Raw genomic sequence first — 15,000 nt, 5'->3', positions numbered from 1 at the left:
CTTCAGATAGATATAGATATTGATATAGATATAGATTTAGATATAGATTAGATAATTACTGCATGACATGAGTTTTAAAACATGCATGAAATGAACAGAAAAAGCAGATTATGAAGGTGTATTAATGGCAGTGATTGGGGGGGCAATGAAACATCTGACATTGAAAGAATAAAGTCATAATTTTTTAAGAAAATGTCATGAAAATATGAGGATATATCTACAGTTTCTGGGACTTTAGACGTTGATGACAGAAAGAAAAGTGTCCTGATGAAACGTGGTTGTTAGTTATCACCACACTCATTCATGGTTATTTATTTATGTTGCCTGTTTGTCCTAAATTTGTTCCTAAATTATGCACAAATTTGCATTTTGGTGGGTTTTTAACGCTGATTCAGATTTGATTTGTAGAGTTGTTTTTCTTAAAAAAAGAAAAAAAAGAATTATATATATATATATATATACTGCATATGCCTGTTGATTGATTAAAATATTTAATAAAATTAATCACACTTTTTTTATCTGTTCAAAATGTATCTTAAAGGGAGATTTGTCAAGTATTTAAATATATGCTTGAGGTCAGAGGTCAAGGGACCCCTTTGAAAATGGACATGACAGTTTTTCTTTGCCAAAATTTGTTGTTAGTTTAGAGCATTATTTAACCTCCTTCACTACAAGCTAGTATGACATGGTTGGTACCGATGGATTCATCAGGTTTTATAGTTTACTATGATACCATCAGCTTTAAAACTGAGCTGCTACAACCTCGGAAAGATCGAATAGCGGCCAGACTAAATCGCAAGTTGAGCAAATTTGTTATCGACTGCCCTGTAAAATATATATAACATATAAATACTAATATTTCTTAATATTTTTCTCATGAATATAGTATATAACTACTATAATATCTATTACAAACTACTATCAATACAGGAAGAAACATTAACTACATAATATATTAAAATGTATAGAATTTGTTTTTACATTTTTGGACTAATTATATCAGTTAGGGACTGATGAGTTCACCAATTAACTAACTAACTAACTAACTAACTAACTAACTAACTAACTAACTAACTAATCAACTAACTAACTAACTAACTAACTAACTAACTAACTAACTAACTAACTAACTAACTAACTAAAAGAGAAAACACACTACAGTTTTCTGTCTGGTTTGTTGTGCTTTGGGAATAATAATAATAATAATAATAACGCGGAAAAATACAATTCAATTAAAAAAATAAACATAAAAAAATTAAAAATATATAAATACATGTCAGGATGTTTTGTCGGGAACACTTTTTAGGGGTCTATGACCTATTTTGAGTCAGGAAACAAAGAGATTTAGACTTAACATGTAGGCATATTTATATAATTTATATGCATTTATATATATATACTGTATATAAAGCGGAGGAGAGAGGAACGAGAGGAGGAGAGAAGAAAAAAGGATGATTTTATTATTTATCAAAAAATAATATATGATGAAATTATATATATATATATATATATATATGTATATATATATATACAGTATATATATTATCCTGAGAGCCTCAATGATGCCGTATTTAGTAAGTATTCAGATCCTTTACTGCAGTAAAAGTACTAATACCACACTGTTACAATACTTACTGTAACTTTTACTGTAACAGTGTTTTCAGTACGACATCCAGGGATTTTTGGCATATTGTAGATTTCCATACTGCGTACTACATGCTACATTCTGGCCAAATCAGTACGTACTACTAGTATAGTATGAGGTTTAGAATACAGCCTTACCCGTCATGTCATCACATTGTGATGTCATCACATTCTCATGACATGTTGACATGAGAATGTGATGACATGATGACATGAGAATGTGATGACATCACAGGTAAGGCTGTATTCCAAACTGTCTCATGACATCACAATGTGATGTTCTGGAATCGGCTGTGATTCCTGTGATGCTGAGTTTGGCTTTAATCTAATATTTTACTTATAGGAGAAGATTAGTGAACCAGACAGTTGTTGACAAGCTGATTTAACATTCAGGTTAATTTAACATTCAGGTTAATTTAACATTCGGGTTAATTTAACATTCAGGTTAATTTAACATTCAGGTTAATTTAACATTCAGGTTAATTTAACATTCAGGTTAATTTAACATCCAGGTTAATTTAACATTCAGGTTAATTTACCGTTCAGGTTAAACAGTTTAACGTTGACAGTCGACTGTAGGGTGAGTACATTATTTACATCTCCATGGATCAAGCATCATTGTTACTGAGCTCTAAGGAGCTTTGGTTCACCAAAGAACTGAAAACCTTCAAGGAAGAAAACGACGCTCTGAAGGAGATCGCCTGGGAAAGAAAAGTCCAACTGTTGGAAGCCCAGCAGAAGGAACTGCAGGACAACTTTACTTTGGACCTTGCTGAGAAGCAACGAGGCTGGAAGACGCAGCAGACTCAACTCCAGATCAGAGTGAACCATTTGACGTGGCACATTCGCGATAAGGACGCTGTTATCCGTGGTCTCCGTAAAGAGCAGCACGATAAGGACCCTGCAATCCCTGATCTCCGGCAGGAGCAGCACGATAAGGACGCTGTTATCCGTGGTCTCCGTAAAGAGCAGCACGATAAGGACCCTGCAATCCCTGATCTCCGGCAGGAGCAGCACGATAAGGACGCTGTTATCCGTGGTCTCCGTAAAGAGCAGCACGATAAGGACGCTGTTATCCGTGGTCTCCGCCAGGAGCAGCACGATAAGGACGCTGTTATCCGTGGTCTCCGTAAAGAGCAGCACGATAAGGACCCTGCAATCCCTGATCTCCGGCAGGAGCAGCACGATAAGGACGCTGTTATCCTTGATCTCCGCCAGGAGCAGATCGATAAGGACGCTGTAATCCTTGATCTCCGGCAGGAGCAGCGAGGCTGGGAGACGCAGCAGACTCAACTCCAGATCAGAGTGAACCATTTGACGTGGCACATTCGCGATAAGGACGCTGTTATCCGTGGTCTCCGTAAAGAGCAGCACGATAAGGACCCTGCAATCCCTGATCTCCGGCAGGAGCAGCACGATAAGGACGCTGTTATCCTTGATCTCCAGCAGGAGCAGCACCATAAGGACGCTGTTATCCTTGATCTCCAGCAGGAGCAGCACGATAAGGACGCTGTTATCCTTGATCTCCGCCAGGAGCAGATCGATAAGGACGCTGTAATCCTTGATCTCCGGCAGGAGCAGCGCGATAAGGACGCTGTGATCCTTGATCTCCAGCAGGAGCAGCGCGATAAGGACGCTGTGATCTTTGATCTCCAGCAGGAGCAGATCGATAAGGACGCTGTGATCCTTGATCTCCAGCAGGAGCAGCACGATAAGGACGCTGTTATCCTTGATCTCCGGCAGGAGCAGCGCGATAAGGACGCTGTGATCCTTGATCTCCAGCAGGAGCAGCGCGATAAGGACGCTGTTATCCTTGATCTCCAGCAGGAGCAGCGCGATAAGGACGCTGTGATCCTTGATCTCCAGCAGGAGCAGCGCGATAAGGACGCTGTGATCTTTGATCTCCAGCAGGAGCAGATCGATAAGGACGCTGTGATCCTTGATCTCCAGCAGGAGCAGCACGATAAGGACGCTGTTATCCTTGATCTCCAGCAGGAGCAGCGCGATAAGGACGCTGTGATCCTTGATCTCCAGCAGGAGCAGCACGATAAGGACGCTGTTATCCTTGATCTCCGGCAGGAGCAGCGCGATAAGGACGCTGTGATCCTTGATCTCCAGCAGGAGCAGCGCGATAAGGACGCTGTGATCCTTGATCTCCAGCAGGAGCAGCGCGATAAGGACGCTGTGATCCTTGATCTCCAGCAGGAGCAGCGCGATAAGGACGCTGTGATCTTTGATCTCCGGCAGGAGCAGCGCGATAAGGACGCTGTGATCTTTGATCTCCAGCAGGAGCAGCGCGATAAGGACGCTGTGATCCTTGATCTCCAGCAGGAGCAGCGCGATAAGGACGCTGTGATCTTTGATCTCCAGCAGGAGCAGATCGATAAGGACGCTGTGATCCTTGATCTCCAGCAGGAGCAGCACGATAAGGACGCTGTTATCCTTGATCTCCGGCAGGAGCAGCGCGATAAGGACGCTGTGATCCTTGATCTCCAGCAGGAGCAGCGCGATAAGGACGCTGTGATCTTTGATCTCCAGCAGGAGCAGCGCGATAAGGACGCTGTGATCCTTGATCTCCAGCAGGAGCAGCGCGATAAGGACGCTGTGATCTTTGATCTCCAGCAGGAGCAGATCGATAAGGACGCTGTGATCCTTGATCTCCAGCAGGAGCAGCACGATAAGGACGCTGTTATCCTTGATCTCCGGCAGGAGCAGCGCGATAAGGACGCTGTGATCCTTGATCTCCAGCAGGAGCAGCGCGATAAGGACGCTGTTATCCTTGATCTCCAGCAGGAGCAGCGCGATAAGGACGCTGTGATCCTTGATCTCCAGCAGGAGCAGCGCGATAAGGACGCTGTGATCCTTGATCTCCAGCAGGAGCAGCGCGATAAGGACGCTGTGATCTTTGATCTCCAGCAGGAGCAGATCGATAAGGACGCTGTGATCTTTGATCTCCAGCAGGAGCAGCGCGATAAGGACGCTGTGATCTTTGGTCTCTTCCAGGAGAAGAAGAGTCTCAATGAAAAGCTCGTGGAGACCAGAACCGAGCTGTTGAGCTCTGCAGATGAACTCCGACAGAGAGAGGACGCCTGGCAGGCCAAATACAAGGCTCTGGAGGACAATGTCACAAAGGTCCTGACAGAAAAAGACCAGATCTGGAAGACTAAGGTCAGTCAGTTGGAGGACGTCAACAAGGACCTGACGGACAGAGAACAGAGCCTGGAGACCACAGTCCAACACATGGAGGTTGAGAAGAAGCTCCTGGAGGACATCTGCCTGAAAATGAAGAAGAAGATGAGAGGAGTCTTTTCTCGCAGGAGGACCGAGGATCGAGAGACAACATTACAGAAGATGAAAAAGGAAGAGACGGAGCGGGAGGGGGTGGAGAAGAAAGAGAAGAAGAAAGGTTGTTTTCGCTGGATGCGCAGGTTCTTCCTGAAGCGTGACGGCAACAGTCAGGTAGAGGAGGCTGCAGCTCAGGTTGGATACCAGCAGATCCCTCTTCCTCCCCCCTTCGCCTTCCCGTCTTCCCTCCACCCTTACCTTCCTCTCTCAACCTCCCCCTCATCCTCTACGTCATCACCGTCCCTCCACCCCTACATCCCTCCTCAGTGATTAGTGATTAGCACTGCAGCCTCACTGAGACACCTCCACCTGTCCGGCTGTGGGGAGTTTGTATATTCTCCCTGTGTCTGCGTGGGTTTTCTCCTGGTGCTCAGGTTTCCCCAGAATTCCTAGTTATGCGTGAGGCTAACTGGACACTCTAAATTACCTCCAAATATCTTTTTAATATATTTGGTGGTAATTTAGAGTATTCAAAAAAATTTCAATCTATCATATATCAGTAAGGGTTTTCTCCTGGTGCTCAGGTTTCTCCCACAATTCGTAGTTATGCATGAGGTTAACTGGACACTCTAAATTACTTCCAAATATTTTTAAAATATATTTTTAGGTAATTTAGAGTATTCAAAAAAAATGTCAATCTATCATATATCAGTAGGGTTTTTCTCCTGGTGCTCAGGTTTCTCCCACAATTCCTAGTTATGCGTGAGGCTAACTGGACACTCTAAATTACCCCCAAATATTTTTAAAATATATTTGGAGGTAATTTAGAGTATTACATTTTTTTTAAATCTATCATATATCAGTAGGGGTTTTCTCCTGGTGCTCAGGTTTCTCCCAAAGTTTCTAGTTATGCATGAGGCTAACTGGACACTCTAAATTACCTCCAAATATTTTTTAAATATAATTTTAGGTAATTTAGAGTATTCCAATTTTTTTTCAATCTATCATATATCAGTAAGGGTTTTCTCCTGGTGCTCAGGTTTCTCCCACAATTCCTAGTTATGCGTGAGGCTAACTGGACACTCTAAATTACCCCCAAATACTTTTAAATATATTTGGTGGTAATTTAGAGTATTCAAAAAAATGTCAATCTATCATATATCAGTAGGGGTTTTCTGCTGGTGCTCAGGTTTCTCCCAAAATTCCTAGTTATGCATGAGGCTAACTGGACACTCTAAATTACCTCCAAATATTTTTTAAATATAATTTTAGGTAATTTAGAGTATTCCAATTTTTTTTCAATCTATCATATATCAGTAAGGGTTTTCTCCTGGTGCTCAGGTTTCTCCCACAATTCCTAGTTATGCGTGAGGCTAACTGGACACTCTAAATTACCCCCAAATACTTTTAAATATATTTGGTGGTAATTTAGAGTATTCAAAAAAATTTCAATCTATCATATATCAGTAGGGGTTTTCTCCTGGTGCTCAGGTTTCTCCCAAAATTCCTAGTTATGCATGAGGCTAACTGGACACTCTAAATTACCTCCAAATATTTTTTTGATATATTTGGTGGTAATTTAGAGTATTCAAAAAAATTTTAATCTATCATATATCAGTAAGGGTTTTCTCCTCGTGCTCAGGTTTCTCCCACAATTCGTAGTTATGCATGAGGCTAACTGGATACTCTAAATTACCTCCAAATATTTTTTTAATATATTTTTAGGTAATTTAGAGTATTCAAAAAAAATGTCAATCTATCATATATCAGTAGGGTTTTTCTCCTGGTGCTCAGGTTTCTCCCACAATTCCTAGTTATGCGTGAGGCTAACTGGACACTCTAAATTACCCCCAAATATTTTTAAAATATATTTGGAGGTAATTTAGAGTATTACATTTTTTTTAAATCTATCATATATCAGTAGGGGTTTTCTCCTGGTGCTCAGGTTTCTCCCAAAGTTTCTAGTTATGCATGAGGCTAACTGGACACTCTAAATTACCTCCAAATACTTTTAAATATATTTGGTGGTAATTTAGAGTATTCAAAAAAATGTCAATCTATCATATATCAGTAGGGGTTTTCTCCTGGTGCTCAGGTTTCTCCCAAAATTCCTAGTTATGCATGAGGCTAACTGGACACTCTAAATTACCTCCAAATATTTTTTAAATATAATTTTAGGTAATTTAGAGTATTCCAATTTTTTTTTAAATCTATCATATATCAGTAGGGGTTTTCTCCTGGTAATCAGGTTTCTCCCAAAGTTTCTAGTTATGCATGAGGCTAACTGGACACTCTAAATTACCTCCAAATATTTTTTAAATATAATTTTAGGTAATTTAGAGTATTCCAATTTTTTTTCAATCTATCATATATCAGTAAGGGTTTTCTCCTGGTGCTCAGGTTTCTCCCACAATTCCTAGTTATGCGTGAGGCTAACTGGACACTCTAAATTACCCCCAAATACTTTTAAATATATTTGGTGGTAATTTAGAGTATTCAAAAAAATGTCAATCTATCATATATCAGTAGGGGTTTTCTCCTGGTGCTCAGGTTTCTCCCAAAATTCCTAGTTATGCATGAGGCTAACTGGACACTCTAAATTACCTCCAAATAATTTTTTAATATATTTGGTGGTAATTTAGAGTATTCAAAAAAAATGTCAATCTATCATATATCAGTAGGGTTTTTCTCCTGGTGCTCAGGTTTCTCCCACAATTCCTAGTTATGCGTGAGGCTAACTGGACACTCTAAATTACCCCCAAATATTTTTAAAATATATTTGGAGGTAATTTAGAGTATTACATTTTTTTTAAATCTATCATATATCAGTAGGGGTTTTCTCCTGGTGCTCAGGTTTCTCCCAAAGTTTCTAGTTATGCATGAGGCTAACTGGACACTCTAAATTACCTCCAAATATTTTTTAAATATAATTTTAGGTAATTTAGAGTATTCCAATTTTTTTTTCAATCTCTCATATATCAGTAAGGGTTTTCTCCTGGTGCTCAGGTTTCTCCCACAATTCCTAGTTATGCGTGAGGCTAACTGGACACTCTAAATTACCCCCAAATACTTTTTAATATATTTGGTGGTAATTTAGAGTGTTTAAAAAAATTTCAATCTATCATATATCAGTAAGGGGATTCTCCTGGTGCTCAGGTTTCTCCCACAAAATATATATTGAAATGAATAAAAAATAAATAAAATAAAATTTAATTAAAAATCAAATAAACAGTGAAATATAATTTCATTATGTCTGCCTCTCTGAATAAATGTGTACAGTATAAATACAACTTTATGACATTATGGTGGCTATAAAGTAGAAGTACTGGTATCTGTTTAAGTTGTGATTTCAACAACACTGAAGCTGATCAATAAAACGATCAATGTGACTAATAAAAGATCTTCCAAATAGTATTTTAGACGCTGGTTAACAACATGAGCCGGTTCTGTAATAAACCATGTGACCTTCATGACTGACGGGTTCATGATTATTTTTAATATTAGCACCATTTACAGGTAATTATTAAGCTGTCATTTCATTATTATCAACAGACAGTTGTAAACTACTCAAACATCTTTTCTTTCTGATTGTGAATCACTGGTGTTGAATACATGAAGCTCACAGTACACAGGTGGACAGGCAGAGAGACAAACATCTGGACCATGAGTTTATCCAGATGTTTTCCCTCGTTGTGTGAGTTGACTGATAACGAGTTGATCACTCACATCCTTTTCTACTACGTCTGTTTTTTCACTGTGAGCTGAGTTGATGAAACCACCCTATTTTCAGCTCTAATCGTTGCACACAATCTAGAAACACGCTTCCTCTGAACGTTCAGCTCTTCTAGCGAAGAGGATCGTTGCATCACTTCCTGCGCCAGGTCATCTAGAAGGCGGAAAGCAGAAGTTGTTGCTGCTGATCAGCATCTTGTTCGTCTGTGTCATCCAAATTACCAGCCAATAAAGTATGAGTCAGCTTAGAGGAATCGCTAAAACAAAAGTCTGTGTAGGAGAAAAATGACAGTTTGTTCTAGATGTATGAGATAATTAAATGTCCTGATCTCCTTCCTGCTCGCCAGGATATTATAATGACCCCATGTATGGAGGATGGCACCTGCCAAAGTAAAAAATAAATAAATATATAATGACTCAATAAATAAATATGTCATTAAATGTAAAAAAAAATTATATTGAAAATAAATGTAAACGAAATAAATGCAAAATAAATAAATAATACAGATAAATACATAAATAAATAAAAGATAAAAATTAAACAGAAGAGTAAATAAATAAGGGAATTAATTAATTAATTATGAATAAATAAAGAAACAAATTATAACAAAAATATCAAATGATGTTACATTTTTATCAATTAATTAAATTAAATATAAATAAATAAATGACTCGATAAATGAATATGATATTAAATGTAGCAAAAATAAATGTATTATTTTATTATTATTATTATGTTTTACCATTAATTAATTGATAAAAATTGAGGGTTTTTTTCATAAATGTATGACTTTAAAATCTCGCAAATTTGTGAGTTTTTTTCTCGTAAATTTGCCTCTTTAATCTCAGAGAATACGTGAGTTTTTTCTCGTAAATTTCTGGCTTTAAAATGTGTCATAAATTTGTCAGTTTTTTCTCATAAATGTGCCACATTAATCTCAGAATATCGGAGTTTTTTCCTCATAAATTAATGACTTTAAAATCTCATAAGCGTCTTTGAGTTCTTTAAAAGCGCTTTATAAGTTGAATTTATTATTATTATTATTATAAATTTGTGAGTTAAAATGTGACGTAAATTTGTGATTTTCTTCTCGTAAATGTGTCCCATTAAACTCAGAATATCTTCATTTTATTTTCGTAAATTTATGACTTTAAAATCAAAATCCATCCATCCATCCATCTGCAACCGCTTATCCCGTTAGGGGTCGCGGGGGGGCTGGAGCCGATCCCAGCCGACATTGGGCGAAGGCAGGGTACACCCTGGACAGGTCGCCAGTCCATCGCAGGGCTGACACATAGAGACAGACAACCATTCACGCTCACACCTACGGGCAATTTAGAGTCCACAATTAACCTAACCTGCATGTCTTTGGACTGTGGGAGGAAACCGGAGTACCCGGAGAAAACCCACGCTAACACGGGGAGAACATGCAAACTCCACACAGAAGGGTCCCAAGCCAGAGTCGAACCTGCAACTCTCTAGCTGTGAGGCGCCAGTGCTAACCACTGCACCACCGTGCAGCCTTTTAAAATCAAAATATATATATAATATATAATATTAAAAAATATATAACATAAACACAGGAAGTCAGAATCATGATATTTTTAAAGTTATTAACTTGATATTGACCGTTTCCAAGTGAGAAGCAGAAGCCGGCGTGTGATCGCTTTAGTGTTTAAAAGTTGAACTTCTGTACAGATCAACTCGGGGAAACAATCATTTGGCGACAGCAGAAGTCACAGGTTCGAGACAAGACGAGGGCTAAAAATAAAAGAATCAGGACAGGAAAACAGAAGGCGTCCTGGTGTCAGCGCGGACTGTTTTTATAGGCGTTTGATGGAGGAGGACCACAGTGTGTGTTGGACCGGGATGAATCGGTGGTGGGAGGAGGGAAGTGTGTGTGAACAGCAGGACAAACAGGAGTTCAAGACGCTTTTTATTTGTGCACGTGTCCCCGTGTAAACACAGCGCTGTGTGTTCAGTTCATGAACATAAAAGGCTTCTGTGGGGAGTTAACACACCGACACGGCCTTTGTTAAATGTAAAAGAGACTTATTAAGAGTTCTCCTGACAGAGAAACGTACTTCTACTGTGACATCTACTGTTCATTATGTTCAAACTGTGTTGTTTGTGTGTTTCCAGTGATGGAACACCTCAACGCCACCCGTCTCCCCGGCAACCAATCAGACTTCAGCAGCATCTTCACCCAGCAGGTGCTCCCGCCGCTCTACTTGGTGATCTGCGTGGTCGGGGCGTCCCTGAATGGCGTGGCCGCCTGGATCTTCTTCAGGGTGCCCAGTGACTCGGGCCTGGTGGTCTACCTGAAGAACATGGTGGTGGCCGACCTCCTCATGCTGACCACCTTCCCCTTCAGGCTGGCGGCTCAGCTGAGTCTGGGCGGCTGGCGCCTCCACGTGGTCACCTGCCGCTACACCGCCGTGCTCTTCTACTCGTCCATGTACGTGGGGATCCTCTTCATGGGGCTCATCAGCCTCGAGCGCTACGTTAAGATCGTCAGACACACCTCCTCCTCCTCCTCCTCCTCCTCATCCTCCTGCAGGTCCCGGTTGGGCGGCGTGTCCTCGCTGCATGTCCTGCAGAGCGTCGGCTTCGCCCGGGTGCTGGCGCTCCTCACCTGGAGCTTCCTCCTCGTCTGCGTCCTGCCCAACGTGGTGCTGACCAGCCGGCCGGCCGACGAGGAGAGCTCGCGGCACTGCATGCAGCTGAAGACCGGGTGTCCACGCTCCTCAGCGTCGGCCTGTTCTGGGTGACCCTGCTGGTCCTCGCCTACTGCTACGCCTCCATCGCCTGCCGCGTCTACCAGTCCTACCGCCGCGTGCGCCGCGACAACAGCGACGTCTGCCGGAAGTCGAACCGCAGCATCTTCAGCATCCTGGCGGTGTTCTTCGTCTGCTTCGTGCCGTACCACGTCTGCCGCGTGCCGTACACTCTGAGCCAGATGCCGGAGTCGGGCTTCAGCCCGGACGCCCGCTTCCTGTTGTTCCAGCTGAAGGAGGGGACGCTCTTCCTGTCGGCGCTCAACGTCTGCCTCGACCCCATCATCTACTTCCTGATGTGCCGAACCTTCAGAGAGTCGCTGCTGAGGAAACTGTCGAGAAGAGACCGGAGGAGGTCGCTGACCACCGGCCAGAGTCTGAGCCACATTTAGGAGGAGAGGGGACAAGGAGAGGAGACAAGTAGACAAGGAGAGGAGACGAGGAGAGGACAGAGGAGACAAGAGAGGAGACAAGGAGAGGACAGAGGAGACAAGAGAGGAGAGACAGGAGGAGGTCGCTGACCACCGACCAGAGTCTGAGCCACATTTAAGAGGAGAGCAGACAAGGAGAGGAGACAAGGAGAGGAGACAAGGAGAGGGGACAAGAGAGGAGAAGAGGAGAGGACAGAGGAGACAAGAGAGGAGAGACAGGAGGAGGTCGCTGACCACCGGCCAGAGTCTAGGAGGAGAGGGGACAAGGAGAGGAGAGGAGGAGAGGAGATAAGGAGAGGAGACAAGAGAGGAGACAATAGAGTCACTGCTGAGGAAACTGTCGGGAAGGAGAAGGCACAAAGAGAGGAGACAAGAGAGGAAAGTAGACAAGAGAGGAGACAAGGAGAGGAAACAAGGAGAGGACAAAGGGATAGGAGAAAAGGGGAGGAGGCAAGAGAGGACACAGGGAGAAGAGACAAGAGAAGAGAAAAGGAGAGGAGACAAAAAGAGAGAGGAGAAGAGATAAGGAAAGGAGACAATGACAGGATACAGGGAGAGGAGACAAAGAGAAGAGACAAGAGAAGAGACAAGTAGAGGGGACAAGGAGAGGAGACAAGTAGATGAGACAAGTAGACAACACAGGGAGAAGAGACAAGGAGAGGAGGCAAGAGAAGAGAGGAGATAAGGAAAGACACAAGGAGAGGACAGAGAGAGGAGAAAAAGAGAGGAAACAAGAGAGGAGTTGAGATAAGGACAGGACACAGGGAGAGGAGACAAGGAGAGAAGAAAAGAGGGTACAAGGAGAGGAGACGAGGAGAGGAATCAAGGATAGAGATGTGGTCCTGTGTAAATGCAGACTTGTATAATTGTATATAAATATCAGTATATATATATTAAAGTATAGATATTAAATAATGATTGACAGTCTCAGTTGTGTTTATTGATGAGTCACCAGCGTGAAGGAGAGAACAGGAAGTGGTGATGTGGAAGTGAAAGTGGACGCAATCGCTGGGCATCGAACTCACGGCACCAGAGACGGCTGGTGAGTTCAGTTCTCCTCCGGCGTTACCACGGCAACCGTCCACTTCTCAGTAAATTCAGCTGATCTGGTTTCTGTGGCACTGAGGTCACTCTCTTCTCTGTTAGATTATAATAACTTTAATATTTATATACGTTTGAGACGGAGCACACAGCTCATCAAATAAAATCACACAGTAATATGCAGTGAGACAAAACAACAGTTTTTTGTATAGTAGATGTTAATATTAAAGTTATTTGTCATATGCACAATAATTTCATAGAAGCAGCCGTTGGCAATATTTTTTGTTCTCAGGCTGCTCTAATGCTGCTATAAAATAAATATAAAATCACACAAGTAAGAAGGGGAATTTAAAACATAAAGTAGTGCAGCTGGTCAAATATAGGAATATAATATAATATGATATAATATAATTCAATATATTATAAAATATAATATAATATTGTGTAATTAAATATATTATAAAATATAATAGAATAAAATAAACTATAATAAAATACAATATAATATAATATCATATAATATAATATCATATAATATAATATATTTAAATATATTATAAAATATAATAAAATAAAATATATAATATGATATAATATAATATAATAAAATATAATATAGTATAGTATAATATAATATAATAAACTATAATATAATACAATATGATGTGATATAATAAAATAAAATATAGTATAATATGATACAATAAAAAAAATACAATATAATATAATTTAATAAAATATAATATAATATTATATAGTATAATATAACACAATATAATATAATATAATATAACATAATATAATATGATATAGTATAATATAATATAACATAATATAATATTATATAATATAATATAATATTGAACATTAAAGAACATTGCGACAAAGTGCAAAAGAACATTAAGACATAATTAAAACAGTTATAAAAACATTAAAGATTAGAAAATAAAAACAAGCTAAAAATAAAAGCTAGGATAGAAGCTAAAATAGAATATAACACACAAGAGTAAAAGCTCTAGTGCAGTATATAAGATCATTATCTGGTTTAATAAAAGGCAGCAGCAGCAAACAGGAACATTTGAAGCTTTGATTTAAAAGAACTCAGAGTTGGAGGTCCTGCAGGTTTCTGGGAGCTTCTTCCAAATATTTGGTGAATAAAAACTGAACGCTGCTTCTGCATGTTTAGGTTAGAAGTATTTCAGTATTTTATTAAAGCATGTGTATCAAAAGCATTCATCATATAAGTGCTGTGTAACACCAGCTGTGTCTCACTGGGCAGATGTTCAGTGTTGTTTCAGCAGAGATGAACAGAGATGCTCCACTTCCTCCTCTCGTGGTCTGATATCTTCCTCTTCCCCGCTGGACTCCTCTTCCTCCCATTCTCTTCCAGGACAGAGACGGCGTGGGTGGACAGTGGACACAGAGCCGCCACCTAAACATTCAGTCTCTGCTGCAATAACAAGTTAACGCAGGCGACCGCGGCCGACTTCACTGCCTCTCAGAGGCTGCAGCAGGTTCAGTTATGTTAGCTTAGCTTGTCGGGAAGGAGGTTAAATAACGCTCCAAAGTTAGACTAAAGGGTTAAATGATGTTAATCCCCATAGGAGACATTTCATTGACCTCACTGTATAAAATGACCTCTGGTGACCTCTAGGATAATCAAAGCCTCATGAAACTTTATAGCCACAAACTAGAGACCTAGAGCATTCAGAGGATGGATGGATCAAACTAGAGACCTAGAGCATTCAGAGGATGGATGGATCAAACTAGAGACCTAGAGCATTCAGAGGATGGATGGTAAATGGTAAATGGACTTGGACTTATATAGCGCTTTTCTAGTCTTCCGACCACTCAAAGCGCTTTACACTACATGTCAGTATTCACCCATTCACACACACATTCACATACACTGATGGCAGAGGCTACTAAGGTGCCAACTTTGCCCATCAGGATTTAATCTAAATACTCATTCACACACCGATGGCTATGCCTCCGGGAGCAATTTTTTGGGGTTAAGTGTCTTGCTCAAGGACACATCGACATGTGACCCGGAGCAGCCGGGGATCGAACCACCGACCTTCCGATTGGT

General features: G+C 40.6%; 1 protein-coding gene and 1 pseudogene across 1 annotated transcript in view; one reads left to right on the top strand and one right to left on the bottom strand.

Moving 5' to 3' along the window:
- LOC141753151 (P2Y purinoceptor 14-like) overlaps positions 1 to 11,920 on the top strand; it is a 12,006-nt pseudogene extending 86 nt beyond the window's left edge.
- LOC141752673 (protein NLRC3-like) overlaps positions 1 to 15,000 on the bottom strand; it is a 782,294-nt gene that overhangs the window by 681,659 nt on the left and 85,635 nt on the right. The window lies entirely within an intron of this gene.

This window comes from Sebastes fasciatus, chromosome 16 (genome assembly GCF_043250625.1).
Source record: "Sebastes fasciatus isolate fSebFas1 chromosome 16, fSebFas1.pri, whole genome shotgun sequence".
NCBI classification, from domain to species: Eukaryota; Metazoa; Chordata; class Actinopteri; order Perciformes; family Sebastidae; genus Sebastes; species Sebastes fasciatus.
The sequence above is the reverse complement of the archived record's forward strand: the minus strand, read 5'-3'. Positions and strand labels throughout refer to the sequence as shown.